At 31.3% G+C, this 5,178-nt stretch overlaps 1 long non-coding RNA gene across 1 annotated transcript; it reads left to right on the forward strand.

Annotated features, from left to right (window-relative positions):
• The first annotated feature begins 218 nt into the window (after nucleotides 1-218).
• Nucleotides 219-4,356, forward strand: LOC149891259 (uncharacterized). Its single transcript, XR_016450833.1, has 3 exons — nucleotides 219-275; nucleotides 4,066-4,131; nucleotides 4,215-4,356. It is a non-coding gene; the product is annotated as an uncharacterized LOC149891259 (long non-coding RNA).
• Nucleotides 4,357-5,178: the final 822 nt, after the last annotated feature.

The following is a 5,178-nucleotide window of genomic DNA, read 5'->3' on the forward strand; positions in this document are numbered from 1 at the left end:
TTGAATGTAGCGTTTCATGCTGTGACTATTTATAACAATTTTGAATTCTTTGAGTGCATTTTTCTTTGAAGACATTTTGTCCGATTTCATCAGCTAACTCGAAAGACAAGTTACGGTTCATCATTAATTTAATCATTTCTCTAATTAATTGATTTATATCAATATCCAGCTTGATTCGTTTAATTAGTTGAATCTCATCGTCATTTCGATTCCTTGTAGCCGAAGTAGCTTCAACTAATTCGATTTCGCCTACTTTTTCTTTGTTTTCGAAGAAGGTGATCTTTTATTTATTTTTTATTCATTTTACACTTTCCTCCTTTATTGTGCTTAAACTTACTAATTTTAAGTGTTTATGTAAGTTTGAGATCAGTAATTAGGTATTACTGGCCTCAAACTTACATAAATAAGTTTGTTTTTTTAATTGCTTATTTTAACTTGATATATAGCGTTTCATTACTCTTAAGAGTTTGGTCTTGTTAAAGTTATTTATTTGTTGAAACATGAAGTAAATATTTATAATATAATGATATCCGACTAAAATGATTAAGAATATTTAGTTTTGTTTAGTTTTCATTTGGTATTAATGACGGTTGCATTAAAAAATCTTCAAAAAAATTTTAAAATTTTATAATTCGACTATTTAATTAAAAATATGGGTAAAAAACCTTCTTTAACGGTTGCAAAACGTTCTGAAATAATTACATTTCATAAAGAAAGTTATTCAGTTCGTAAAATTTGCAAAAAATTACAAGTTGCCAGAAGTACTGTACAAGATACCATCAAACGATGGAAAGAAACAGGCATTTTTGAAGACAAAAAAAGATCTGGTAGACCACGGAAGACAACAAAAGCTGAAGATAATAGTATAATATTGATGAGTAAAAGAAATCGAAGACTTACGGCCCCAGAAATAACTTCAGGCTTTAATAGGAGTCATTCAAAATCTATTTCATTAACCACTACGAAACGACTTCTTAGACAAGCAGGACTTTCTGGCCGTATAGCGGTCAGGAAATCGTTGCTACGGATTGGATATAAAAAGAAAAGGTTACAATGGGCTATAGACCACCAAAATTGGACAGAAGAAGACTGCGGAAAAGTAATATGGACCGACGAGTCCAAATTTGAACTGTTTGGGCAAAGACGTAGAATTTACATCAGAAGAACAATAAAAGAAAAAATGATCCCAGAGTGTTCAGTGCCGACAATCAAGCATGGTGGTGGGTCAGTTATGGTATAGGGATGTTTTTCTTCAGCTGGTGTAGGTGACCTAGTTAAAATTGAGGGTATTATGAAAAAAGAACAATATAAAATAATTCTAGAAAACAATGCTATACCTTCTGGCTTAAGAACTATTGGTCGTGGTTTTGTTTTTATGCAGGACAAACACACCTCAAAATTATGTAAGAACTATATAAAGGAACAAGAGGATAATGGTGTCCTCAAAATCATGACCTGGCCAGCCCAATTACCAGATTTGAACCCAATAGAGCTACTGTGGGAAGAATTGGACAGAAAGGTCAGACAAAAATGCCCAACATCCTAAGAGCACCAGTGGCAAATATTAGAAGAATCCTGGTTATCAATTACACCCGAAATAATAAATAAATTAATAAATAGGATGCCACGGATCGCAAAAAAAGGGATAAAAACTCGTGGGTTATTTTTTGACGAAAAGAGAGTTTAATAATAATAGTGTTGTTAGTATTTTTTTTATTTCATTTTTTGTCTTTTTTTTTTTCTTAAATAGTAACTATATGTATCTTTTAAAACATAAATACGATATTTGAATTTTATTGAAATAATTATGGGAGTTTGAATTAAAAAATTAAACAAAATCCAAGTGTCCGGAAACTTTTGGCCTGCAGTGTAGATATCTAACTCGCGCTTCCGCAGTGAAGCAAATTTTTTGCCAGCCCAAGTTTATTTGTCAGCCTGAAATGACGCAATGATAAATCAAAGTAAACCAAAATGAATTAATGTCAGTTTAAATAAAATGGCTACCGGCATTAAAAACATAAAAAACTTGCTTCACTTTTTCTTACGGAACTTTTGTGAAGTTAGACATCTAGTTAATATGAGTCGCTCAGAAGCCAATGCGGTTAAGTCCGAAACACAAAAAATTGTAAAATTGTATTCGAACCGCTGCTCGAAATTGTCAGTTGTTTTTACGAGGGGAAATCGAAACTTTTATTTTACTCGTCAAATCTGAAATACGCTATAAAGTTGGAAGATTTTTTCTTCTAAAATAAGAAACAGCAATTGTCTCAGACATAAAGTTATGTTAAAGTAAGTGGACAGAAAAATGTTTTCGACATACTTTATTTTGATGTAATATATGTCTGAAAATATGTCGACAGATCTGCCACACATATTATGCCGTAACAACTCTGATTATACTTAACGTCGATTAATATTACTGTTAAATACGGTAGCCGGCAAAAATGAACTTCCCCCTCTTTTTCACTTTGGTTGGTATTTTCGTTAATTTTAGGATGCTGAATCCAAATCTGAAAACCAAATTGCTCTATTGCTTCCTAATTTTTCAGGAAAGGTGTTTAAAAAAAAAGAAGCACTATCGACCAGGTTTGCGGCATTGTAGGCTAGCCTTGTCGTTCGAACTTTTCTGAATCCAAATATGAGAGCTAATTTTTTTCTAACAAGCGTGAATTTTTAACTACAGTATTGATACTATAGATCGTCATCATTTATTAAGTTAAACGATTATCATTCAAGTAAATAAATTTGACTTAAGGTTGAAGTGGGAGAATTAAGTAAAAAAACAACGATCAGAGAAGACATACACAAAATGACTCGTAAACTATTTATATAGACAAACGGTAAAGCGAAAAAAATTAAGTTAAAGACAACAATCAGAAAAGACGTTCCAAAGATGCCTCGTCAACCCTTCATATAAGTAATAAAGCAAAAAGAATTAAGTAAAAACAACAACCATGAAAAGACGTACATTCGGAGATTTATTCAACCTGTCATATAAATAAATGACAATGCGAAAAGAAGAAAAGTTCAATAACAATTGGGAAAAGACGTAAACACAAAGACTCATCAACCTGCCATATAAATAAATGATGAATAGGTATCGCCACCGAACCAAAAACTATAAAAGCTCAAAAAAAAAAAAGTTTTACAAGAGGGAGACGGATAAAAGGAGAGAAAAGGAGAGGAAGACATAGTTCTAAAAAGGAGAGGAAGACATACTTCTAAAAAGGAGGAGGAAGACATACTTCTAAAAAGGAGGAGGAAGACATACTTCTAAAAAGGAGGAGGAAGACATACTTCTAAAAAGGAGGAGGAAGACATACTTCTAAAAAGGAGGAGGAAGACATACTTCTAAAAAGGAGTAAAAGAGAGTTTTTAAGAAAGTTTTAAGAAGAACTTTAAAGAGAGAGAATTTTTGCGATTGAAAAATATTTGGATAAACAAGAAGTTTTATAATTGAACAAAAGAGAGAAAAAATTTTTTGATAATCAGAAGAAGTAAAGGATTAAACAGAAAAAGCATTAACTAAAGAAGAATAAACAGAAGTTTTGGCCGTTTCAAATAAAGAAGAGGTATTCGTGTAAAAAAGAAGAACAAAAGAGCAGTAATCGATAAAAACAATATGGAACACTACAAGTAGAGTTAAAGAAAATTATTTGTATTTTGTAAACGTAATGAATAAAAGAGTATTAACCATTAAACACTAATAAAACGCTTATTGAAATTTATTGTATAATAAAATATACTGAAGACGGTAAACACAACAATTTAACGATAAAAATTTAACGATTAGATCTTGCCCGTTCCTAACCAAACTATCCCCACACCATCAACCTCGATCCCAACCTCCACATTTACCTTCCACATAACCCTCATGTTTAGCCAAAATGAGGGTTCACTGCTACCCCTCTCCTGTTGATTACAGCTATGACTTTCCTCTGTCATTGAGTAATGTTTTGAATAGTATTTTGTAATTTTTGAAACATGGTATGTTTAATAAGTGTTCTATGTATGTTTAGTTATTTACTTACAGTTTATTAACATATTATACTATTCATATTTCAGTTAATCATTTACAGTTTAAAAAAAAACAAAACATAGATGGAGATATTACCTTTCACTTGTAAACCTGTAAGTATATTTAATATTTAAAAATATGTGGTGATGTTAATTTTATATAACATATTAGGAAAATAGTTTACAAAACATAACAGTTTTAACTTAGGATATTATAGGAAGAAAGTTGCATTGCATCTCGCTAAACGATTAGTAATTCAACGACCTAAAAACAGTGGAAAGTTATATAGAGAGATTTCAAGAATAACTGAGCGTTCTGTTGGAATGGTTCAATTCTGTTGGAATTGTTGCAAGACCACAAAAAAGTGTGTAGACTAAAGATAAATTAATTATTCGTGAAGCTAAAAAAGATACGTTTATCTACAGCAATACCATTTAAAAAAATTTAGAGCTAAATGTAACATCATGTACGATTAGAGGACGGTTACTTGAAGGAAATTTATTTTCAAGATCTTAGAAGCTTTAATACAAAAACGACGCGTAAAAGCCAGAAAAGAGTTCTGTCATAAACATTAGGCATGGACAAATAAAAAATGGGGCTCAGTTTTGCAGACAGACGAATCTAAAATTGATATTTTTTGATCAGATGGTAAGCAGTTTGTTCGCAGACCACCAAATAAAGTGTTTGACCCATATTACACTTTAAAAAAACTGTAAAATTTGGTGGTGGAAGCATTATGGTGTGGGGATGTTTCTCGTCATCTGGTCCAATTTATTTAATAACATATACTATGACAGCTCACATTCCTTAATCCCTATTTTGACAATTGTACTTTTTTGACAGAATCTGAGAGTCTACAGAATTTATATTATTTGTATTTAGAGATAATTTAATGACAATTAAAATATTAAAAATTGATACTATTATATACCATATATAAATGTTACTACACATTGGCAAGAACCTTATTTTAAAAACCATTGCAGTTAGAACACACTGAAGAGCAACTACAGAAGCCTCAGCGTAAGTCTAAATCTCCATACGCCTTCCATTTAACCCTCTTACCCATACCTCTTTAACCCTCAGTATAGATTGTTGTAATGAATGAAGTAATAAAATCCATTCACCCGAATTTTAGAGAGAAATAAAGAGCAGGAAAG

This window comes from Hydra viridissima, unplaced genomic scaffold (genome assembly GCF_058129835.1).
Source record: "Hydra viridissima isolate aposymbiotic clone 2 unplaced genomic scaffold, HvirCarnegie_v1 scaffold_3, whole genome shotgun sequence".
Classification (NCBI taxonomy): Eukaryota; Metazoa; Cnidaria; class Hydrozoa; order Anthoathecata; family Hydridae; genus Hydra; species Hydra viridissima.